Source organism: Pan troglodytes, chromosome 6, assembly GCF_028858775.2.
Source record: "Pan troglodytes isolate AG18354 chromosome 6, NHGRI_mPanTro3-v2.0_pri, whole genome shotgun sequence".
Lineage (NCBI taxonomy): Eukaryota > Metazoa > Chordata > Mammalia > Primates > Hominidae > Pan > Pan troglodytes.
This window is the reverse complement of record NC_072404.2, coordinates 80897847-80923447: the sequence shown is the minus strand read 5'-3', so window position 1 is coordinate 80923447 and position 25601 is coordinate 80897847. Positions and strand designations below refer to the sequence as shown.

The 25601-nt window shown below is 46.7% G+C and overlaps 1 protein-coding gene and 1 pseudogene across 17 annotated transcripts in view; one reads left to right on the top strand and one right to left on the bottom strand.

Moving 5' to 3' along the window:
* Positions 1–25601, bottom strand: part of LOC750858 (putative postmeiotic segregation increased 2-like protein 3) — an 82296-nt gene that overhangs the window by 33131 nt on the left and 23564 nt on the right. For 2 of the 17 annotated variants that reach the window (XM_063814456.1, XM_063814458.1), the window contains 2 exons: positions 6734–7210; positions 5061–5182 (listed from right to left, as the gene is read on the bottom strand). The exons of 3 other annotated variants lie outside the window; for them this stretch is intronic. The gene's annotated coding sequence lies outside the window, so the exon portion shown is untranslated. Of the gene's footprint in view, positions 1–543; positions 992–2170; positions 3555–5060; positions 5183–6733; positions 7211–8164; positions 12613–16251; positions 16375–17611; positions 22634–23829; positions 23906–25601 lie in introns of those variants that run through there. 12 more of the 17 variants (XM_054655728.2, XM_054655734.2, XM_054655736.2 and 9 more) reach the window with 9 other exon arrangements.
* On the top strand, positions 15004–22828 carry LOC747243 (speedy protein E5-like; annotated as a pseudogene).

Genomic DNA, 25601 nt, shown 5'->3' with positions numbered 1-25601 from the left:
GAGAAAAATCCAGCAAAAACACCTTTAAAAGCAAAGACACAATGAAGACATTTGCGGACATATAATAATTCATCATCAACTAGAAGAAATGTTAAAGAAAGTCCTTCAGGCAGAAGTAAAATGACAGCAAATAAAAATTTAGATTTACACAAAGGAATGAAGAGTACCAGAAATGGTAACTGTGTATTTTCTCTCATTACTTAAATCTCTTTAAAAGATACCTGGGCCAAGTGTGGTGGCTCACACTTGTAATCCCAGCACTTTGGCCGGCTGAGGCAGATGGGTGACCTGAGGTCAGGAGTTCGAAACCAGCCTGGCCAACATGGCAAAACCTCGTCTCTACTAAAAATACAAAAATTAGCCAGGCGTGATGGTGGGTGTCTGTAATCCCAGCTACCCAGGAGGCTGAGGCAGGAGAATCACTTGAACCAGGGAGGCAGAGGTTGCAGTGGGCCAAGATAGCACCCCTGCACTCCAGCCTGGGGGACAGAGTGAGACTCTGTCTCAAAATAAATAAATAAATAAATACAGTTTAATTAACAACAACGTAATAGATAGTGTGTGGCACTGATACCACCTGTAAAAATAAAATGAACAATGGTGTAAAGACCAAGAGGAGAGAAATGGAAGTGTCCTATTGTAAGCTTCTCTTATTCTAAGAAAAATGGATATTACTTAAGAATAAACTATGACAATTAAAGTTGCATACTATAAATTCTAACTCACTAAAATAACAAAACAGTGTGATAGCTAAAAAGCCAACAAAAGATATAAAGTAGAATCATAAAAAATTCTCAACTAATCAAAAGGAAGGAAGACAAACAGAGACATTTTAAAAAGAAACAAAGAAGAGACTAAAAGAAAGCAAAGACAACGGACTATAACCTAACTCGTTTTATCAATAATCACATTACATGTAAACGGCTTATACATCCCCAATTATGAGACAGAAATAGACTGATGAAAACAAGCAAGATCCAAATTTTGCTGCCTGTAAGAAATAATACTTTAGATATAAAGATGCAAATAGGTTAAAAGTAAAAGGATGGAATAAGATATACCATGCATGTATTACTCATAAGAATGCTACATAAATAACAAAGTACATTTCATAGCCTGGAATATTAGCAGGGATAAGGAAGGCCATTTTACAAAGTGGTTAATTAATCAACAGGACGTAATAACCTTGAACATTTATGTATCTAACATAACACATAAAGCAAAAAGTGGTAAAATTGCAAAGAGAAACAGAACCACAACTGCAGCAGATTTCAATCCCCTCTCCCCCACAATTGATACAAGTGGGCACACAATCAACAAGGATATAGTACACCTGAACAACACAACCAACCAACTTGATCTCATTAACATTTATCAAACACTCCACCCAACCAGAGCAGAACAAGCCATCTTCTCAGGCATGCACAGAATTTTCCCAAGACAGATCCTGTTCTGAGCCATAAATTTAAGAGGTTCCATGTAGCATTCCAGACAAAAATTCACAGTCTAAATCTAATCAAGAAGAAACATCAGGGAAAACTAAATTTAAAGACTTCTATAAAATCACTGGCCTGTATTCTTCAAATGTTATAATGGCACTGCGGAACAAATCCGTATTAAACAGACTTAAAAAGCATGAAAACTAAAGGCAATTGACAGTCCTAGACTGAATCTTCTACCAAAAATTAAAAATTGCTATAAAGGAAATTATTGGGAAATTGGTAAAACTGGAAAATGAACTATAGTTTAGATAAAAGTATTAAATCGATAAATTTCCTGAATTCAATTACTGTGCTATGGATATTTAATAGAATATTCTTGATTTTATGAGCTATAATCTAAAACTTTATAGGGTAAAGAGGCATGACACGTTATACCCACTCTCAAATAGTTCAGAAAAAAATATATATATAAATATATATATACACATACGTATATAGGCATATAAATGATTAATGTGGGAAAATGTTAAGAATGAAGTATCTGAACAAAAGGAAGTATCTGGGATTTCTTTGTAAAATCCTTGCAATTTTTCTGAAAATCTGAAATGATTTCAAAATAAAATGCTAAATAGAAAATAATGCTATCAAATATATATGTATATATTTGCTATCAAACATATATTATATGTATATATTTGCTATCATATATATCAAATATATTTCAAAACGACTCAGAAACCAACTTAAAGGGATTCCGTCTGGCCAAAGATGGAATCACTTAATTTTCAAAAAGAATCACAACTTCTATGTACTGAAATATTTACTATCTGTTTAAACCCGTGAGCTCATGATGGTAACAAAACAAAATACCCTCCTGCTTAAAAGCCTACTCAATATTTTAGAAACTGTCTTTCCTGCATGAATTATATAAACAAATAGAGAATAGAAATTTATCTTTAGAAAAGTATTCTAGGCCAGCCGTGGTGGCTCATGCCTATAATCCCAACACTGGGAGGTTAAAGAAGAGGATCACTTGAGCCCAGTTCAAGACCAGCCTGGGCAACATAGAGAAACCTGTCTCTACTAAAAATTAAGAAATCCACAGGGCATTGTGGCATATGACTATACTCCCAGCTACTTGGGAGGCTGAAGTGGGAGGATCACTTGAGCACAGGAGTTTGAGGCTGCAGTCAGCCATAAACGTGCCAGCCTGGGCGACAGAGTGAGACTCTGTCTCCAAAAAAAGAAAAGAAAAGTATTTTGGCTAGTAATTAAAGAAGAAATGGTAGAATTAGCAGATCACCAGTTTGCCTCCCCTAATGAAGGGAAATCACAGCAATAGTAAATCACAGCAATAATCAACAGTCAATAGTTCTTAACTTCACAAAAACAAAAAAGGTAACACGTGCCTCCAGAAGTAGACAAATGCCACGTATGGTATAGTTGTGTGAAAAGAACTGAACATAAACCTTATTAGACTTCCAGATCAAACTACCAATTTTACCAAGGCATACAAGATATTTTTTTAAAATGTGCTAAAGGTGAAACAAGGGTAACACAATCCAAACTGAGGATAACCAACCCAGTTTCTTCAAAACAATGAGCATGCAGGAGACATACTATCAGAACTATTAAAAGATTTAACGCAACTGCCACGTGTATTAAGGAAGAGAGTATTATGGGTTATTCCTAGCCCCTTTTAAAAAGATTCCTTACTGGCCAGGTGTGGTGGCTTACACCTGTAATCCTACCACTTTGGGAGGCCAAAGTGAAAGGACTGCTTGAGGCCAGGAGTTTGAGACCAGCCTGAGCAATACAGTGAGAATACATCTCTAGGCCGGGAGCAGTGGCTCACGCCTGTAATCCTAGAACTTTGGGACGCCGAGGCGGCCAGACTGCCTGAGCTCAGGAGTTCGACATGCATGACACGGTGAAAGCCAGTCTCTACTAAAATACAAAAAAAATTAGCAAGGTGTGGCAGCGTGCATCTGTAGTCCCAGCTACGTGGAAGGCTGAGGCAAGAGGATCGTGTGGGCCCGGGAGATTGAGGTTGCAGTGAGTTGTGATCACGTCTCTACACTCCAGCCTGGGTGACAGAGCAAGACCCTATCTCTAAAAAAGAAAAAAAGAAACAAAACAAAACAGACTTCACCATTTAAAGACAAACAAATACTTACAGATGAATCTTTTTAAAAGCCAAGAAAAGAGAGACTCCATGGAGAAAATATCAGTTTGGAAGTAATGGATGTCAAAGGCAGACAAAGGGTCCTGTGAGGAAGGGGCTAGGAAATGCCCGCTGGATTTGACTGCAATTAAATCACTGGTCACCTTTACTGACTGACTTAGCAAAGTGAAAAGGACAAAACGAAAACACGGAGAAGTGAAATAAGAAACAGAAATGAGGAAATCTTCACAAGAGAGTAACTGTTTGTATTGTTTGCTGTGCAACCCGAACAAAAAGACGAACAAATATTTGACGGATGATCACGTCATTCATTCCCCCCATGATCTAGGACTCAACAGTAAAAACAGAATTGTTTACTTGGATCACGATATTTCCGTCCCTGGAAAAATTATATGCACCAAGTTCTCCTTGGGCAGCAGGCCCTCTGCTTACATAAGCACCAAGAATAAGCCATAAATTACAGTAATTTAATGGTTGTTGTTAGGAAAGCTATCCACAATTATACCAACTTGAATGAAGAAATTTTTCCAAGTCCTAGAAAATCTTTTAAATCCACAAGTAACAAAACTGGTTTCTCCTTATAATCAATGCAAACGATGTCATGGATGGTGATATGGTTTCGGTGTGTGTCGCCGCCCAAATCTCATGTTCAATTGTAATCCCCAATGTTCCCTCTTCCTCCTGCTCTGGTGATGGAAGATGCACCCACTTTCCCTTCACCTTTCACCTGACTGTAAGTTTCCTGAGGCCTCAGCCACGCTTCCTATGATAGAGCCTGCAGACGTGAGCCAATTAAACCTCTTTTCTTTATAAATTACCCAGTCTTGGTTATTTCTCTATAGCAGTGTGAGAATGGACTAATACAGATGGCATTTTCCTTTTGTGATGACTGCCAAGAATATCAGTCCTAGGTGCGGCTCAATTTCAACAGCCTTAAAATATACTACCCATACATACAAGCTTCACAAATCATTTTTGGTGCTGATCTGCCACACTAACTATATTTTACAGGATAATGTCTATTTCCACATTCCCATTTTAAAGTATGAATCCTGGCTGGGCTCGGTGGCTCATGCCTGTAATCCCAGCACTTTGGGAGGCTGAGGCAGGAGGATCACCTGAGGTCAGGAGTTTGAGACCAGCCTGGCCAACATAGTGAAACCCCATCTCTTCTAAAAATACAAAAAATTAGCTGGGCATGGTGGCGCACACCTGTAATCCCTGCTACTCAGGAGGCTGAGGCAGGAGAATCACTTGAACCCAGGAGGTGGAGGTTGCAGTGAAGCAAGATCATGCCACTGCACTGCAGCCTGGGCAACAGAGCAAGACTCCATCTCAAAAAAAAGAAAAAAAAAAGTATGAATCCTTACAAACCTCTTAAAATGCATCACAAAATAAAATTGAGGAACATATACACAAGCAGGAAAACTCACCTGCAATGTGTTCATTTTCTGCTGCTCTTGGAAACTTGCAGAGACTGTGGCTGATAGACCTAGCGGGGCAGAAGCAGGTCACTGAAGTCATGAGGTCTCCGGCCTGCAAAGGCAGAAATCACCTGCATAAGAACCACAAAAGAAAGCTCAATAGGCTAACACCCTGTGAACACTCAACCTGCAAACACTCAGAAGGGTCTAAAAGAGTAATACAGGGTTTCGCCATGTTGGCCAGGCTGGTCTCAAATTCTGGCCTCAAGTGATCCGCCTGCCTGGGCCAACATGGCAAAACCCTGTCTCTACTTAAAAATAACAAAAAAAATTAGCCAGGCATAGTGTCACATGCCTGTAGTCCCAGCTACTCAGGAGGCTGAGGCACGAGAATCCTTTGAACCTGGGAGGTGGAAGTTGCAGTGAGCCGAGACCACGCTGTTGCATTCCAGACTGGGTGAGAGACACTGTCTCAAAAAAAAAAAAAAAAAAAAAAAAAAAAGAGTGATAGGGGAAGCATGCGCCTGTAACTCTAAGATAATCAGGTAGTAATTAGATGAGTTAGACTCTCATGGGTAACACGACTCCTTTTACAAATAGTCTGCCATCATCATCAAATACAAGGTGCAAAAAGAAAAAAAATTCCCATTATACGGCTCATGTTTTTTGTGGTTTGTTTGTTGAGACAGGGTCTCAATCTGCCACCCAGGCTGGAGTGCAGTGGTGCATTCACAGCTCTCTGCAGCCTCGACCTCCTGGGCTCCATCCATCCTCCCACTTCAGCCTCCTGAGTAGCTGGGACCACAGATGCATCCCAGCATGCCTGGCGACTTTTGTATTTTTTGTAGTCAGGGTCTCCCCATGTTGTCTAGGCTGGTCTCTAACTCCTGGTCTCAAGGGATACTCTTGCCCTAGCCCCGCAAAGTGCTCGGATTACAGGTGTGAGCCACTGCATCCCGCCCGCATTTTCTTATTGTCTCTTTAAACTGCTTAAAATAAAATAAGCCATAGGAATTGAGTATGTGAGCTCTCAGAAATGAAATGAATGTGTATAAAATATGGTTTTGTTTCTAAATTATCTAACTGAACTTGGTTATTGCTGCACCTAATAATCTTCTATTAAGAAAACTAGGATACGGGAGAAAGAACACTGGCCTGGGAGATAAGTCTCCTGAGTTCTACTATGAGCAGCTCTACCCACAAAACCGGTGACCTGGTCAAGTCACCCACCTGCTAAGGCCCAGTCTCTTCCCCTAGCAACTGAGGCAGCAGCAGAGAATCCCTGCAGACTGTTCCTGCATTACTATGATTCTCCCAGGGCAGATCTAAGGGGGGGATCAGCAGATACTTAAGTGAGAGAATAGAAGTGCTGACGGACGTTTAGAGGCGGTCGAAATCTGGAGCACGGAGAGGAGGAGGAAGGACTGTTAGGGGTTAGCGGGGAGTGGAGACGACGTCCGCAGCTGAGGGTGGTGACACCCTCCACGCCTCCATAAGCCTCGTCCTCCCAGATCTTCCCATGCAGCGCCTGTTCGGTGCAGCCGGACCCTGCCCTCAAACCCAACACATGTCTCTCCGGCAAGCAATCGGGACCCTCCCTCTACCCCACACTCTAAGGTCCCCAACACACGGTGACTTCACCCAGGCCCTTCTCGCTCCGGGCCCGAAAACCCAAGACTTACCCTCCTGGGGCTCCGCAGCCTCTGCCCCACGGCTCCCGAGAGGCCGGGACGGGCTGCTGTCGCTGGCGCGCGCGTCTGCTCACGAGGTCCCCTCCTGTCCACCTCATCAAGGCTGTTCTGTTCCCGAGGGGCCCGGGCCGGGCCTACGGGGCAAATCCAGGCGGGTGTCCTTCTCAGGGCCCAGATCCGCCTCCCTGGGGCTCACTGTACAGCGACGGCTGGCGCCAGGCCGCCGAGGACACACACGGGCCAGGCCCAGGTCCCATCGCCCCTTAGCCTCCGCCACCAACTCCCGCCCGGCCCCTCTGGCGCCAGCGCCGCCGGCTCCGGGGTTCACGCTCGGGGGTCCCGGCTCGAGCCTCTACCCGGCCCGCGCGAACCCTGGGCCGCACAGCTCCCGCCCGCCTAGGTGCTGGTCTGGGTGGTCAGCGTCCAGCCCCGCAGACTCGGTGATTCTCGTCCACTAGAGGCCAAAGCCTGGAACGAGAGCAAGCGATGACCTGAAGAGGCGCAGGAAGCGAGGGCAGTGCGGAGGTGGCGCGCATGTGCGAACATGCACGCGCGAACACGCACGCAGGGAGAGGTGCACACGCGCAGGAGTGCACCGGAAGTCCGCCTCCCGGGACACCCACCGCGGGTCCCAGGACAAGTAACGGACTCTATTTCCCATGAGCCTACGCGCTCCCCAAGTTTAGGGGCCGTCTTAAATGTCTCTACCCCGCCTAAAGGTTAAGAAGCTCCAGGCTATGAGTTTGGCAGCCCTGAACCCCGGACTGAACTTCACCTTTGTCTTTACTCCCTTTTAGGGTCAAGTCCAGGGCTCCGTTACTGGGTCCTGGAGCCCAAGTCCTCTGGGTTAGAACGGAGTTTCCCATAAGGAGAAGGAAAGGAAAGGGTGTATCATGGTCACTGCTCTGAAATGCTGAGAAGTTTCACTCAAATACTGGGACAGGATAAATGCCCAGCAATGCTTTCCAAGGAACAAAAAGAAAATAGAATTTGTAGCTGGGCGCGGTGGCTCAAGCCTATAATCGCAGCACTTTGGGAGGCCAAGGCGGGCAGATCGCGAGGTCAAGAGATAGAGCTCATCCTGGCCAACATGATGAAACCCTGTCTCTACTAAAAATACAAAAATTAGCTGGGCGTGGTGGCGCGTGCCTGTAATCCCAGCTACTCGGGAGGCTAAGGCAGGAGAATCACTTGAACCTGGGAGGTGGAGGTTGCAGTGAGCCGAGATCACGCCACTGCACTCCATCCTGGCGACAAAGCGAGACTCCATAGCTTTTCTAGATCACACAGCGAATGCCTAAAAACTGTAGAGAAATAAGGACATACACACACAAACTTAACGAGGAAGAGATACCTGTGATCTTACCTTCCCCAGGAGGATTATGTTTACGGTTAGGTTATGTTGACCAAAAAGAGTCAAAGTCTGTAAAGAGTTTTATTCTGGGCCTCCTATTTGAGTGACCATGGCTGGTGACACAGCCTCAGGGGGTCCTGAGAACATGAGCCCAAAGTGATTGGGTTACAGCTTGGTTTTATGCATCTTAGGGAGACAGTAGTTACAGGCAAAGACATAAATCAATACATGGGAAGTATATGTTGGGTTAGCCAGGAAAGGCTTTCAGGTCACTAGTAGATTGAAAGATTGGCAGTTCGTTCAGAGTTAAGTGTTGGCTGAACAGCTGGAAGACTACATAAAGAAATGGGCCATTGCAGTGGCTCATGCCTGTAATCCCAGCATTTTGGGAGGGTGAGCTGGGAGGGTCCCTTGAGGCCAGGAGTTCAAGGACAGCCTGGGCAACACAGCGAGACCCCCACTTCTACAAAAAAAAAATAGTTATCCAGGTGTGGTGGTGCATGCCTGTAGACTCAGCTACTCAGGAGGCTGAGATGGGGAGGATCGCTTGAGCCTGGGAAGTTGAGGCTACAGTGAGCCATGATGGCACCACTGCATTCCAGCTTGGGCAACAGAGAAGAAAAGAAAGAGAGAGAGAGAAAAAGAGAGAGGAAGGAAGGAAAAAGAGGGAGGGAAAAAAAGAAAAGTTTGAGTTAAGATAAGGGGGATTGTGGAAACCAAGGTTCTTGTTATGTAGGTGAAGCCTCAGAACAGGCTTCAGAGAGAATAGATGATAAATATCTCTTATTGGATCTTAAAAGGTGTCAGACTCTCCAGAAAAGACCTGGAGTCTTTTCTGTAAGGGAAAGAGATTCTCTACAGAATGCAAATTTCCCCCAAAGAGATGGCTTTGCAGGACTATTTTAAAGTTTGTCAAAGAAAATATGTTATGGGGTATAATACTGTGATTTACTTCAGGAACTGCTATCTGTCATGTGATGCTATATCAGAGTCTGGTTGGAGATGGGTATCTTACTGATAAAAAGAGCCTGTTTTGTCAGTCCTATGATCTCTATTCTAATATCTCTATTCTAATAGAGATCATAATGTTGGTCAGCTGTGCCTAAACTCTGACGGGAGGGGAATTATGACAAGGCATGTCCAACCCCCTCCTTCCCATCATGACCTAAATTAGTTTTCCATGTTTATTTTGGATCCTGTTGGCCAACAGGGGAGTCCACTGAGTCAGTTGTGGGGGCTTAGAATTTTATTTTTGGTTTACAATTAAAATGTCAATTTTCAAAAATGGGATCATAAAGACAATGATTCATCACAATTTTTTGGTGAAATCTAACAGTGTTCTTGCCCAGTTGTTTCATAAAAACTGGTAAGGAAAAGACTAAAAATAAATTCTTCTGAGGCCAGGTGCAGTGGCTCACGCCTGTAATCCCAGCACTTTGGGAGGCCGAGGCCGGCGGATCATGAGGTCAGGAAATCAAGACCATCCTGGCCAACATGGTGAAACCCCGTCTCTACTAAAACACAAAAAATTAGCTGGGTGCGGTGGTGCGTGCCTGTAGTCCCAGATACTTGGGAGGCTGAGGCAGGGGAATCACTTGAACCTGGGAGGCAGAGATTGCAGTGAGCCGAGATCAGGCCACTGCACTCCAGCCTGGGAGACAGAGCAAGACTCCATCTCAAGATAAGTAAGTAAATAAATAGATTATTCTGTTAACCTAGAATATTCTCTCCACAAATTCAGAAAATAAAGAAAACAATTTTATTATTGAATAAGCATTAAACCAGACTGTGATGCCCATCACAGGTGATCCATTAATGAGATGCAAAGAGAAATAAACCCTCCTTTTTTTTTTTTTTTTTTTTGAGACAAAATCTTGCTCTGTCGCCCAGGCTGGAGTTCAGTGGTGCGATCTTGGCTCACTGCAACCTCTGCCTCCCCAGTTTAAGCGATTCTCCTGCCTCAGCCTCCCAAGTAACGGAGACTACAGGCGCGAGCCACCACACCTGGCTAATTTTTTGTATTTTTAGTAGAGATGGGGTTTCGTTATGTTAGCTAGGATGGTCTCGAAATCCTGACCTCGTAATTCGCCCGCCTAGGCCTCCCAAAGTGCTGGGATTATAGGCGTGAGCTATGGCGCCCGGCCAAAGCGTCCTTTCTATATAGCCTGGCAGATACAATCCATTGCATACACGCTCTCAAGATAAATAGTAACTCATCCTCATGCAAAAGGACTTGCTATGCAGTTTTTCTTGTTTTGTTTTTTTTGAGACAGGGTCTCATTCTGTCATCCAGGCTGGAGTGTAGTGGTGTCATCTTCTTGGCTTACTGTAACCTCCACCTCCTGGGTTCAAGTGATTCTCGTGCCTAAGCCTCCCAAGTAGCTGGAATTACAGACATGTGCCATCATGCCCAGCTAATATTTGTATTTTAGTAGAGACAGAGTTTCGCCATACTGGCCAGGCTGGACTCAAACTCCTTCTTTCGATTTCTGTGTGGCTTCAAGTGATCCGCCCGTCTCGGCCTCCCCCAGAGTGCTGGGATTACAGGTGTGAGCCACCGCGCCTGGCCTGCTATGCATTCTTAAACACTCATCCTAAATTCACCTGGAAATCAACGTGGCCATCCATGCTAGTTAATTACCTGTATCCAATGAAAAAATAAAACTTCTCACATCTCCTTGACAAGCAGGTAGTAACAGCTCAAGGTGCCTAGGCTAAACTCCCTAGGCAACAGGAAGATAGGGACACTATTTTCCTCCAGGTTTACATTTCAAAGACAAGACTCTTAGGCTCTTAAGAAAAAAATTCCTGGATTGTGACCAGGCATGGTGGCTCATGCCCATAATCCCAGCACATTGGGAGGCCGAGGCTGGTGGATCACCTGAGGTCAGGAGTTCAAGACCAGCCAGACCAACAAGGTGAAACCCTGTCTCTACTAAAAATACAAAAATTAGCCAGGCGTGGTGGCAGACGCCTGTAGTCTCAGCTACTCAGGAGGTTGAGATGGGAGAATTGCTTGAACCCGGAAAGTGGAGGTTGCAGTGAGCCGAGATTATACCCCTGCACTCCAGCCTGGGTGACAGCGAGATTCTGTCTCCAAAAAAAAAAAAAAAAAAAAATTCCTCGGTTGTAATGTTGGCAAGTTCATTTACCTTTTTAAAAGATTTAGGTACATATCAAAGGCACAAAAGAAGTTATTTATATTACAAGGTTTATCAAGGAAATACTCTTTAAAAAGGAGAGGAGATAAGGTTAATTTCCCTTTTGGCAAGTAAGACAAATGTAATCTTTTTTTTTTTTTTTTAGAAAATCCATACAGTGAGGGCTGGGCACAGTGGGCCACATCTGTAGTCCCAGCACTTTGGGAGGCCAAGGCAGGTGGATTACTTGAGGCCAGGAGTTCGAGACCAGCCTGGGCAACATGGTGAAACCCCATCTCTACTACAAATACAAAAATTAGCTGGGTGTGGTGGTGTGTGCCTATTGTCCCAGCTACTCTGGAGGCGGAGGCACGAGAAGTGCTTGAACATGGGAGGCAGAGGTTGCAGTGAGCCAAGATGGAGCCATTACAATCCAGTCTGGGCAACAAGAGTGAAGCTGTGTCTCAAAAAATAAAAAAATAAAAAAATAAAAAATAAAAAACAAAAACAAAGAGCCTCTTTTCCCTCTCCCTGCCACAGAGTTGTCTTCAGTAATTTCATTCCCTTTTTTCCTGAGGGTTCACTGGGTTTCTGGGTCCTAGAAGGGGAAGTTCTCTTCAAGGTACAGAAACCACAACTCCACAGAGAACCACAGAGACGGCAGCATGACCAGACCCTGGCCAGGTTTGGGGAGGCTGCTGGTCTGAGACTTGGGCTGAACTTCCGCTGCAGGTCGACTTATTCCCATCAGCACCAAAGCTGCTGGAGGGGGTCATCGAAAAGCAAAGGAAGCAGGGGCACAGCTTGGAGGCTGTTTCAGAAGGTCCCACTGAGCCAAGGACTCAAGGCCTGGCCACAGCCCTCCCAAGTGAGGCCCAGATCATATTTCACCACGCTCAGAAAACCTTGTCAGCTCATTTCAGTCCATAGTGATTTTGCTTTCTTTAGGATCTCTCTTGAACTGTCCAACCCAGAGAGTTTCAAATCGGAATGGATTCCAATGATGGAGCTAAATCAGGCCCCACCTCAGTTTCTGAATTACAATCAATAGGGCTGGGTCCCAGCATCTGTGTCTTAATGTTCCTCCAAGTGATCCTCATGCTGAAAGGCTGGTATTTGAAAATCCCTTTTTTTGGGGAGTGAAGGGTTTTTTTTTAGAGAGAGGCCTCACTCTGATGCCCAGCCTGGAATGCAGTGGTGGATCACAGCTCACTGCAGCCTCGAACTCCTGGCCGCAAGAAATCCTCCCACCTTAGCCAACCAAAGTGTTGGGATTGCAGGAGTGACCACTGTGTCTGGCTAGGAAAGCCCTTCTGTTTCACTTGAATGATATTTCTGCAGCATACCTACAGCCATTGTTGTATTCAACTGCATCACTGCGGGAAAAGAAAAGGTGAGAGGTGACTGTTTTGCTTTTTTCTGAACATATCAGACCAAACCTGGGCTGTTTAGCCTTTTTTTTTTTTTTTTTTTTTTTTGCGATGGTGTCTCGCTCTGTCACCCAGGCTGGAGTGCAGTGATGCAATCTCGGCTCACTGCAACCTCTGCCTTCCAGGTTCAAGCAATTCTCCTGCTTCAGCCTCCCAAGTAGCTGGGATTACAGATGTGCACCCCGACACCCAGCTCATTTTCTCTGTATTTTTAGTAGAGACGAATTTAAACATGTTGGACAGGCTGGTCTCGAACTTCTGACCTCTGGTGATCTGTCTGCCTCTCCTTCTTAAAGTGGTAGGATTACAGGCATGAGCCACCGCGCCTGGTTTGCCAATTTTTTGACAACATATCAACATCATTTACGATGGGCACAGCCTCAGTGTAGTGTGTCTAGACAAGGTGGCCGGAAGAGAGAGGAATATGCAAACCAGGCTTGAAGATGGGTTAAATCAGAGCTTTTCATTCCACAAAAGAGAAATTTTAATGGGGTCAGAACATTGATCTTCTAATATTTGAAAGCCTGTTAACTAGGAGAGAGAGAGCAAACTATTTTATTGTAGGAGGACCCACCCAGCTCTGATGGTTTAAAGCGTCATGAATGCGAATTTGAACTCCAGAAAAGCAGAGCTTCCTAACAATGGGACTTCCACAGCAATGGGATCTGCTTCCTCTTTCAGTTTGTGCCTTTTCTATGAGGGAGAGACTCCTAAGAAAGCAGCAGCCCATTAGGAAAACGTGTGGGAACTCACTCGCGGGTTATTTTTTTTGAGATGGAGTTTTGCTCTTGTTGCCCAGACTGGAGCACAATGGTGCGATCTTGGCTCCCTGCAACCTGCGCACCATGAGTTCAAGTGATTCTCCAGCGCCCTCTCCTGAGTAGCTGCGATTACAGGCATCCACCACCATGCCTGGCTAATTTTTTGTATTTTTAGTAGAGATGGGGTTTCACCATGTTGTCCAGGCTGGTCTCAAACTCCTGACCTCAAGTGATCCACCCACTTTGGCCTCCCAAAGTGCTGGGATTACAGGCATGAGCCACTGAGCCCAGCCGGGAACCCACAGGTTTTTTGGATGGTCTCTGAATGTCATGTAACTCTTTTATTTTTTATTTAAAAAAATTTTTTTGACACAATATCTTGCTGTGTTGCCCAGACTGGAGTGCAGGGGCAAGATCATGGCTCACTGCAGCTTCTAACTCCTGGGCTCAAGTGATCTTCCTGTCACATGAGTCTCCCAAGTAGTTGGAACACAGGTGCCAGCCACCACACCTGGCTAATTTGGTTTGGTTTGGTATTTTTAGAGATGGGCTCTTGCTATGTTGCCTATACTGGTCTTGAACTGCTGGCCTCAGGCAATCTTCCTCCCTTGGCCACCCAAAGTGCTGGGATTACAAGCATGAGCCACTGTGCACAGCTGAAATTTTTGACTTAGTCTTTTTGTACATGTGATATTTTATTCATAGAATCCATAAATGGAAGGGAAATTTCTGAGTTCAGAGCAATACATATGATACAAAACTTGATATATAGAGTTTCTTAGCCGAACTGGAGGGTCTGGCTTAGGTAATCCATGGATTCCCTGAAATTGGGGACACCATTGGAAATATGTGTGAGCTCAGGGGCAGTTTCCTATGATTTTTAGGCCTCAAAATGTCTCTTGGACTCAAAATTGCCTTAGGGCAGAGGACGTGTGTACCCCCAGTACAGAATCTCGGACAGTGAATGTGAGTAAACATTCGGCAGAAAAGCTCTGCCAAACTGAGTGCTCTCATGTGACTTTTTCATCAAGTCAGTATTCCTGGGATCTCTTGTACATGATAATCTCACTCTTGTACATGATAATCTCACTCTTAGAAGGTTTCATCGTTTCTGCTTACCCTAGTTTTCTTTCCCACTCTGTTCCCTCTCCCACCAGACTGGACTCTGAAATGGGCATGTGCAGAGACGAAGAGACCCCAACATGCATCAGGCTTTGAGTGGAGAGGACAAAGCCTCTGCTGGGACAGGGAACAGAGGGATGTGGAGTCCCTGAAGATGCTTTTGGACAATGGTCTGAGGTTGGGACAGTGGCAGGAGATACCATTCACCCAGGATCTCCAGGACAAGAGATCAGAATGGCAGTTACAAGTGTTTTTTTACAAACTGGTTGCCAGGTTGGCATGAGCCATGACATCAGAGATTCCGACCTTCCTGATTGGAGGGACCGGACTCCGTGGTGCCTGGAGATCAGTTGGACAACAGTATCTTCTCAGAGCTGTTCTCCACTCCTGACTTCTCCTAGGCTTGAGAATTGATAACATACTCTTCTGGATCCGAGCAGTGTCCAGAAGAAGGCCATGGACAGAACGGAGACTAGGTTCCGAAGAGGGGACAGATTACAGGAAAGATCATGACCAGCCGTCAACCGCACCCCCAGAATGAGCAGAGTCCCCAGCGGAGCACCTCGGGGTACCCCCTCCAGGAGGTGGTGGATGATGAAGCGTTGGGACCATCAGGTGAGGGGACTGGTGGAAGAAGAGGTGGGATAGGATTGACTAAGACGAAGGAAGGGGGCCGGGTGCGGTGGCTCACGCCTGTAACCCCAGCACTTTGGGAGGCCGAGGCAGGTGGATCACCTGAGGTCAGGAGTTGAAGGCCAGCCTGGCCAATATGGTGAAACCTCATCTCTACTAAAAGTATAAAAATTAGCCAAGTGGTAGTGGTGCACACCTGTAATCCCAGCTACTCAGGAGGCTGAGACAGGAGAATCACTTGAGACTGGGAGGAAGAGGTTGCAGTGAGCTGAGATCACACTACTGCACTCCAGAAAAAAGAAAAGAAAAGAAAAGAAAAGAAGGGTCAGCGGTCAGGAAGGAGAACCTGAGGAGGCTGTGTGGGAAGAATGGAGAAATTCAGGCTGGGTGCGGTGGCTCACACCTGTAATCCCAGAACTTTGGGAGGCCAAGGCAGGCGGATCACTTGAGGCCAGGAGTTTGAGACCAGCCTGGCCAACATGGTGAAACCCTGTCTCTACTAAAAGTACAAAATTGAGCTGGGCATTATGGCAGGCACCTGTAATCCCAGCTACCTGAGAGGCTGAGGCAGAAGAATAAATGGAATCCAGGAAATGGATGTTGCAGTGAGCTGAGATTGCACCACTACACTCCAGCCTGGGTGACAAAGCAAGATTCTGTGTCAAAACAAAACAAAACAAAAAAGGAGGGACTCAGAGAGCCAGGGACCAGGGAAGGACATGAAGCAGTGTTCGGAGGACAGAGAGAGAGAAGAATGGGGAGGGGAAGGAGCGGCACATGGGGTTGAGCAGAGGAGAAACTCAGAAAGATGGCTTAGAGAAGAAAGCAGTCTGCGAGTCTGGGGAGGGTGGAGAGTGGTTTGGGGTTTGGGGTCGGGGTCTAAGGTGATCAGATGCAGAAGCATTACACGGTGGCCTGGTTTCTTTACTCAGCCCCTGGGGTAGATCCCAGCCCCCCATGTAGGTCCCTTGGCTGGAAAAGGAAGAGGGAGTGGTCAGATGAATCTGCGGAGCAGCCGGAGAAGGAGCTCGCCCCTGAGCCTGAGGAGACCTGGGTAGTGGAGACGATGTGTGGGCTCACGATGAAGCTGAAGCAACAGCAAGTGTCATCCTTCCTCCCTGAGCACCACAAGGACTTCAACAGTCAGCTTGGTAGGAGGACACCCCAGAGAGCACCTCCAATCCTGTTCTTTCTAAAAAGAGGAAACTTCCAATAACCACACTTTTCCAATGGGAAAGATACGCCCCCAATGGGTGAGCCCTCCACGCAGGAGGACTCAGAAGTGATCACTCATGAGGGACACTTAGGAGACGATAGAGGACTAGGCTAGACTTGATAAAGTTTGGCGCTTGGGATGAGAAAGCTTGGTTTCGGGCCAGGTGCAGTGGCTCACGCCTGAGATCCTAGCACGTTGGGAGGCTGAGGCAAGAGGATTGCTTGAACTCAGGACTTTGAGGCTGCAGTGAGCTATGACTGCACCACTGCACTCCAGCCTGGGTGACAGAGCAAAACCCTGTGTCAAAAGAAAAATGAAGGCCGGGTGTGGTAGCTCATGCCTGTAATCCCATTACTTTGGGAGGCTGAGATGGGTGGATCACTTGAGGTCAGTTGTTCGAGACCAACCAGACCAATATAGCGAAACCTCATTTATACTAACAATACAAAAATTAGCCAGGCATGCCTGTTATCCCAGCTACTCAGGAGGCTGAGACAGGATAATCGCTTGAACACAGGTGGAAGAGGTTGCTTTGAGCCAAGATAGCGCCACTGCATTCCATTCTGGGTGAGAGAGTAAGACGCTGTCTCAAAAAAAAAAGAAGGAAGGGCCCAGAAGTCAGGAAGGAGCACATGAGGAGGGTGTGTGGGAAGAATGGAGGTACTGAGGCAGGGTGCAGTGGCTCACACCTGCAATCCCAGCACTTTGGGAGGCCAGGCAGGCAGATCACTTGAGGCCAGGAGTTGGAGACCAGCCTGGCCAACATGGTGAAACCCTGTCTCTTCTAGAAGCACAAAAATGAGCTGGGCGTTCTGGTGGGCACCTGTAATCCCAGCTACTTGGGAGGCTTAGGCAGGAGAATCACTGGAACCCAGGAGGCGGAGGTTGCAGTGAGCCAAGATCGCACCACCACACTCCAGCCTAGGCCACAAAGCAAGACTGTTTCTCAACAACAACAACAACAACAACAAAAAAAAAAAAAAAAAAAAAAAAAAAAGGGACTCAGCCAGGGACCAGGGAAGGATATGAGGAAGTGTTCTGAGGACAGAGAAACGGGAGAATGGGGAGGAGAAGGAGCGGCACACGGAGCTCAGCAGAGGAGACAGACAGAAGGAAAGATGGCTTGGAGAAGCCAGCAGTCTGCGAGGCTGGGGAGGATGGAGAGTGGTTTGGGGTTTTGGGTCGGGCTCTAGTGTGATCAACTGCAGAAGCATTACACCGTGGCCTGGTTTCTTTACTCAGCCCCTGGGGTAGATCCCAGCCCCCCGCATAGGTCCTTTTGCTGGAAAAGGAAGATGGAGTGGTGGGACGAATCTGAGGAGTCGTTGGAGGAGCCACGGAAGGTGCTCGCCCCTGAGCCTGAGGAGATCTGGGTGGCGGAGATGCTGTGTGGCCTCAAGATGAAGCTGAAGCGACGGCGAGTGTCGCTCGTGCTCCCTGAGCACCACGAGGTCTTCAACAGGCTGCTTGGTAGGAAGACACCCCAGAGAGCACCTCCAATCCTGTTCTTTCCAAAAACAGGAAACTTCCAATAACCACACTTTTCCAATGGGAAAAATATGCCCCAGTGGGTGAGCTCTCCATGTGGGAGGAATGTGAAGTGATCACTCATGAGGGACACTTAGGAGATGATAAAGGATTAGGTCAACTTGATAAAGGTCAGCGCTTGGGATAAGAAAGCTTGGTTTCGGGCCAGGCGCGGTGGCTCCCGCCTGAGATCCCAGCACGTTGGGAGGCTGAGGCAAGATGATTGCTTGAACTCAGGACTTTGAGGCTGCAGTGAGCTATGACTACACCACTGCACTCCAGCCTGGGTGACAGAGCAAAACCCTGTCTCAAAAGAAAAACCAAGGCTGGGCACAGTAGCTCATGCATGTAATCCCAGCTACTCGGGAGGCTGAGACAGGAGAATCGCTTAAACCCGGGAGGCAGAGGTTGCAGCGAGCCAAGATCAGGCCACTGCATTCCAGCCTGGCCCACAGAGCAAGACTCTGTCTCAAAATAAATTAATAAATAAATAAAAATAAAAATCCAAGAAAAACAAAATCAATAAACAAAGAAAGCGGTTTCAGCTGTGCCCTCTGAAATTTAATGTCTCTTACTGACTTTTCTAAACCTAAGTGTCTCCATCCATAGTGGGGGATACCAAGGCCATGGTCACACCCTGATGTGACTGTCTCATGAGGAAATGATGGGAATTCCTTTATGACTCTGCAGTGGTCCCTCCGTGTCTGCTGGAGGGGGTCCTGGCTGATTCCCAGCTCTACATCCTGTAGATTCTCACACCCAGGGCCTCCTTCGGCCTCTTCTCAGGGGAGTCTCAGAGCAGGAGCCTCTCTCCCTTGCCCAGTGAAAGTCATTCTCCCCTCTCCCATCCACCTCACCCGCGGCCACAATCCTGAGACTTCCCCCCGGGAGGCACACTTCTCCTCGCTGCCCTGCTGCTCCCACGGAAACCCTGTCCTGCTTCTCACACTGACATCTGCTCTCTAATCACAGAGGATCCTGTCATTAAAAGATTCCTGGCCTGGGACAAAGATCTGAGGGTGTCGGACAAGGTAAGGTTGTTCTCCATGTAACTGTGCCTGTTCCAACGCATGGTTGGGGGGACGGCGCAGCTTCCAAACCCACAGTTCTCCCTCCACCACCTCCCACCAGATGCTCCTACAGTCTTTTTTTTTTTTTTTTTTTTTTTTGTGAGACAGAGTCTTGCTCTGTTGCCCAGGCTGGAGGGCAGTGTCTCGATCTTGACTCACTGCAGCCGATGCCTCCCGGGTTCAAGCGATTCTCCTGCCTCAGCCTCCAAGCAGCTGGGATTACAGACATGAACCACCACGCCTGGCTAATTTTTGTGTTTTTAGTAGAAACGGGCTTTTGCCATGTTGGCCAGGTTGGTCCTGAACACCTGACCTCAGGCGATCCACCCGCCTTGGCCTCCCAAAGTGCTGAGATTATAGACGTCAGCCACTGTGCCCGACCAGCTCCCATGGTCTTGAGTCTTGGCACCCACAAATTTTTTTTTTGTGAGACAGAGTCTAGCTCTGCTCCCCAGGATGGAGTGCAGTGGCATGATCATAGCTCATTGCAGCCTCTAATTCCTGGGCTCAAGCAATCTTCTTTCCTCAGCCTCCTGAGGAGCTCGGAGTAGGCACATGCCACCATGCTCAACTAATTTTTGAAATGTTTGTAGAAACAGGGTCTCACTATGTTGCCCAGGTTGTTCTCGAACTGTTGGGCTCACATGATCCTCCTGTCTCCACCTCTCAAAGTACTGGGATCACAGGCTTGAGCCGCCACTCCCGGCTATTCTTGGTCTTTTTATGATTTGTCAGCATCTCCCTCAGGATTCTGCTGGTCTCTTGCAGAGTGAATGAGTGGCCCCTGCCTCTCCTATGGGTCCTTTGGGATCTGAGCTCTGGGCCACAGTCTGGCCACAGCCCTGAAGCTCCTGGCCCCTCTACTCTCAGCTCTTTGGGACAGTTCTCTGCCTGGCACACAAATGACCCTCCTGACACCAGCCGACCTAGACACACCCCCTCCAAAGATACCATCGGAGCCCACCATCCTGGGAGCATCACCCAAAACCCTTCCTCTGGCTTCTTGGGTTTGCATCCGACCTTCGAATACCCCTCCATCCCGCAATTTCCAAATGAGTACAGTCACCCCAACACTGAGGTCCCTTCTCTGATGGGCAGCCCCTCCCCAGACCCTCATTCCCCCTCTCCACAATCTTCCTCTTCCAAGATGTGACCTCTCCCTCTCTGTGTTCCTTTCTCTCCATCAGTATCTCCTGGCTATGGTCATAGCGTATTTCAGCCGGGCCGGCTTCCCCTCCTGGCTATACCAACGCATTCATTTCTTCCTGGCTCTGTGAGTGGTTTGCTGCCTCCTATCCGTCAATATCCAATGCCCTGGGACAGCGGGGGAAGTGGGATTTCAGCCTTTCATTTATTCTTTCACCTATTTGTCCTCTTTACTCTGTGTACAAAAAAGAGAGGATTATACTATCATAGACTGTTGTTTCTAAACAGAAACTCAGGCTGGGCACACTGGCATACGCCTGTAATCCCAGCACTTTGGGAGGCCGAGGCAGGCGGATCACCTGAGGTCAGCAGTTCGAGACCAGCCTGGCCAACATGGCCAAACCCTGTCTCTACTAAAAATAGAAAAATTAGCTGGGCGTGGTGGAGTGCATCTGTAATCCCAGCTACTCGGGAGGCTGAGGCAAGAGAACCCTTTGAACCCAGGAGGTGGAGGTTGCAGTAAGCTAAGGTCGAACCACCGCACTCCAGCCTGGGTGACAGAGTGAGACTTTTTCTCAAAAAAAAAAAAAGCCAAAAAAAAAACTCCAATGCCAGTGTACAAATAAAAGAATAAAACAAAAGGAACCATAAACCGCTCCTAAGGGGAAAAGAAAAGGAGTGGAGGAGCGGACATGCCACTTCCTCCAGCAAGCAGACGTTTCTGGTTCTTCTCTCTCTCTCCTTCCCACATCAACCACAAACGCCATCGACCTCCTCTGGGTTCCCATGACAGAGGCCACAGTTCAGGTCCCCCTCGCATCACTCGAATCCACTGTCAAATGCTCCCCGCTGGGGTCTCCTGGAGTCTCTCCCCAAGCCAGTGGGCTTCCTAGTGCAGCCTGAACATCTTTCCAAAGCACCACAACCTCACTGCCCACCTGAACAACTTCCTTAGCTGATGCCTTTCTCTATCGAGGCCAGGGTCCACAGTGCCAATTCTACCCTCTCTACAATCTCTACAACCACACTGGCTCACCATCTTGGTATTTCCTGGCTCGGCTTCACTGCTCCTTCCAAATGCCCTCCACTTGACTTTGCATTTGTGTTTTCTGTCTGGGTGTCCCGCACACATGTGGCTCTGAAGGGAAGGACCCATTCCTTGAAGTCAGTTCACCCCACAGCCTCTGTGATGCCTTCCCTCATCTTCCAACTTCTGCATGCCCGTAGCTCTCTAGTTACATCCTGGACACTGGGATTAGGTCATCTGCCTTGATTACTCCCAGTCCCATTAGACTAGATGCCTGTAGAAGGCAGGGTCCTGGCAAAATATCAATGTATTCAATTGCTTTTATTTTTTTGAGACAGACTTGCCCTGTCCCCCAAGCTGGAGTGCAGTGGTGAGATCATAGCTCACCGCAGCCTCCATATCCTGGGCTCAAGCGATCCTCCCACCTCAGCTTCTTTATTAGCTCCAACTACAGGGCTGTGCCACCACACCTGGACAGTTTGTTTGTTTGTCTGTTTATTGAGACAGAGTCTTGCTCTGCCTCTCAGGCTGGAATGGAGTGGCCCAATCTCAACCCACTGCAACCTCCGCCTCCTGGGTTCACACAATTCTTATGCTTCAGCCTCCTGAGTAGCTAGGCCTAACGGGTGTGCCACCGCACCAGGCTGATTTTTGTATTTTTAGTAGAGATGGGGTTTCTCCGTGTTGACCAGGCTGGTCTCCAACTCCTGGTCTCAAGCGATCCACCTGCTTCAGCCTTCTAAAGTGCTGGGATTACAGGCATGAGCCACCGCGTCTGGCATATTTCTTCTATTTTTAATAGAGACGAGGGTCTTGCTATGTTGCCCAGGCCCGTCTCAAACTCCTGGCCTCAAGTGATCCTCCTGCTTTGGCCTCCCAATGTGCTGGGATTCCAGGCGTAAGCCACCACTCTCGGCCACCAGTTGGGTTTTTGTCTCCATCCTGAAGGAGTGGAAGACGCCCTTGATCAGGTCTCTGTCCAGCAGAGCCCTCCTGAGGAAGGCATGGCTCTCTGCAGGGTGGGTGCCAGTCCTGAGCTAGGGACGGTCCCTTACCTTCCTCTCTGGGAAGCTGACCTCAGCCGGAGGCCTCTCCTGGTGGTGCCCCTGAGCAGCAACCTGATTTCTGTCCTCAGCTACCTGGCCAATGACATGGAGGAGGACGACGAGGACTCCAAAGAAAACATCTTCCACTTCCTGTATGGGAAGAACCGCTCTCGCATACCCTTGCTCCGTAAGCGTTGGTTCCAGTTAGGCCGTTCCATGAACCCGAGGGCCAGGAAGAAACGCTTTCGCATACCCTTGGTCCGTAAGCGTCGGTTCCAGTTACGCCGTTGCATGAACCCGAGGGCCAGGAAGAACCGCTCTCAGATAGTCCTGTTCCAGAAACGTCGGTTCCACTTCTTCTGTTCCATGAGTGGCAGGGCTTGGGTTTCCCCGGAGGAGTTGGAGGAGGTGAGTGGGGCCTGGGGAGGTGGAGGAGGTGGGGAGGAATTGGGTGGGCTGGAGGCTGGACGAGGGGAGAGAGGGGTAACCTGGCGAGTCCCCGTCTTCTCAAAGGGCGTTTGTTTTTCCAGATCCAGGCTTATGACCCAGAGCACTGGGTGTGGGCGCGAGATCGCGCTCGCCTTTCCTAGAGCTCCAGGGACTGTGGAGGCCTGAGGACATCGGCCTGAGAGAAGGTACATCTGCATCCTCCGGGGTAAAGGCAGAATATTGGGGTCTATTTCGGACATCCGAAGAACCCAATTGCTTGATCCGGCTTCAAGCCTGGGCAACGTGGCGAGATCCCCTCTCCACAAAAATACAAAAATTAGCCAGGCGATGTGGGACGCACCTCTACTCCCAACTACTCAGGAGGCTGAGGCGGGAGGATCGCTGGAGCCTGGAAGGTCGGGGCCGCACGGAGCCCTGATCCTGCCACTGCACTCCAGTCTGGGCGACAGAGTGAGACCCTGCCTCAAAAATAATCATAAATACTGAGTTTGGGGAGGTTCATTATGATTGACGCACTTGAGTTACCGATTTGGGTCGAGGGTTCAGTGAAGCTTTGGTTTACCTCTTGTCCAGCTAACCACATTGAGCACAGAGCATGAGACTTCATCATGAGGAGGTAGGATTAAGGATTAGGCTTCTGGACTCGTGGTTCGTGATGTTGTCACATTACAAACACATCTAGCATGGTTACAAGTCTGGATCTTAAGTGACACAAAAGGCCCCAGCTGTGATGAAGTCCAAAGCCACATTCTCTGAGGGTGCCCTACTCCCTGGGCAGACCCACCCAAAGTCCTTGCTATGAAGCAGATCACTGGGGCTGACCTTGGGTGTATTAAGTGAGTTTTGGAGTCGTGGTCACCAAAGTGTGAGTTTCACAGTTGAACACGATGGTTCAGAAGCAGGGTATAGAATGAAAGGCAGCAGATAAAATTGCATTTCTCAATTGCTCTGAACTCTAGACTTGACATGAGACGTGAATAACCTTCCTGTCTAGAGAGCTGCCTCCTTGAAGTGTGACATTGTCTCTCTCACTTCCAGAACACCGGACCCAGGGGAGATGTGGATTTTCAGCAGGAACTTTATTCCAATGCTAATGGCAGACACCAGGAAGGAGGAGAGGAACCATTTGTGCACATCATCTAGAAGAACCTGGACCATTCTTGATGGAGCTCAATACAGTCATCACGTTGTCCTCCTAGGAGCAGGGGTGGGGGGAGGGGGGTGGGGTCCTTCTAGGAGTCCTTGGAGAAAAGTAAGAAACCAGGAGTGTTTCCAGTTCCATCCTTTCCTGCGGTACCACCACCCTTTTTATATTGCTGAATTCCAACCTCCCTAGGGCAGAACCTGGAGGTCCTCTTTCTTACGGACTTGATTGCCACGGTCCAGGAGCATTTGAAGGCACAATGCAGGGGCTCAGATTGGCACAGAATTCTTTTGTGAAATATCAGTGCCACAGATTGTAACAGATAGCTTCATGCACACTCTGCATTTTATTGGTTTGTTTGGGAAATGTTGGCCATTGAATTATTCATAGATTTATTTCAAATAGTTTGGAAATTGTTGTACTTTTGAAAACATGCTGTTCCTGTAGTTTTTTGATGAGAGTTATAGTTGTTATATATACATAAAGATAATTTTCTTTTCATTTTTAAGAGACAATTCTTTTTATCCTAAATATTTTATTATCTTTAAATTTGTTTCTGTATTATTATATGTGCTCCTGAAGTGAGCACTCTTTTTATCTATGATACTTCCATAATAATCTCTTCTATTTATAGCTATTGGTAGTTCCCCACCAGAAAAAAACATAATTCTGGTGATAGAAATTTTTATTTGCTGTTTAGGTTTGTGACTGAATTGTGAGAATTCAGTTGTGATTTTTAACATGTCTCAGATATACATACTAACACGTCTAATATATACTATCTATTTTATTGGTTTATTTTGAAAAACATGGATATAGAATTATTTAAATATTATTTTATTTATTGAAATATTTATTAAATATATTTATTTATTTAAATATTATTACTTTCAATATTATTTTAAATATTTTGGAAATACTGGTATTTTTGAATAGATGCTGTTTCTATAAAGCTGTGTGATGGGTGTTATAACTGTTGTATACACATACATATAATTTTGTTTTCCTTTTTAAGAGAGAATTCTTTTCATCCTAAATCTTTTACCTTTCAATCTTGGTATCTATTATTACACGTGCTGCTGAAGGGAGCATGGTTTTTATCTATGATACTTAGTTAACATATATATTACATTTATAGCTATGTAGTAGTTCCCCTAAATTCTTGTAAAAATAAATTTTTATTTGATATTTCATATATGTTTGAAATGTGAGAATTCAGATGTAATTTTTTACCTTGTTTTGGCATGTTTGTATGTTACTTTAAAGAGGATGTGTGTTCTAAAGGAGGACATGAGCTGTGTGTTTTCAAGAGAACAATAGAGTGCGTCTCTTGGGGAAACATAATAAAAATGAACTTTTCTCACCTTCACAGCAATTGTGATCATATTGGTCTGGATTGATTATTTGCTGCCCAGTGATATTTTTCCTTAATGGGGTTGTGGTTATTTGAACATATTTATTAGCTCTGGAAGATAATCCTGTGCTGTTTTTTATGTAGAAAAAACCATAAGGCTGGGTGCAGTGCTCATACCTACAATCCCTGCAGTTTTGCAGGTCATGGCGGGAGGATCACCTGAAGCCAGGAGTTTGAGGCCAGCCTCAGCAACATAGCATCTACATCTATTTTTAATTTTTATTTTTTAAAGAAAAACAATAGAAGAGAAGGCTGATCCCAAGCTACAGGGTTTTTTGTTTGTTTGTTTGTTTGTTTTGGAGACAGAGTCTTGCTCTGTCTCCCAGGCTGGAGTGCAGTGGCACAACCTCGGCTCCCTGCAACTTTCACCTCTGGGTTC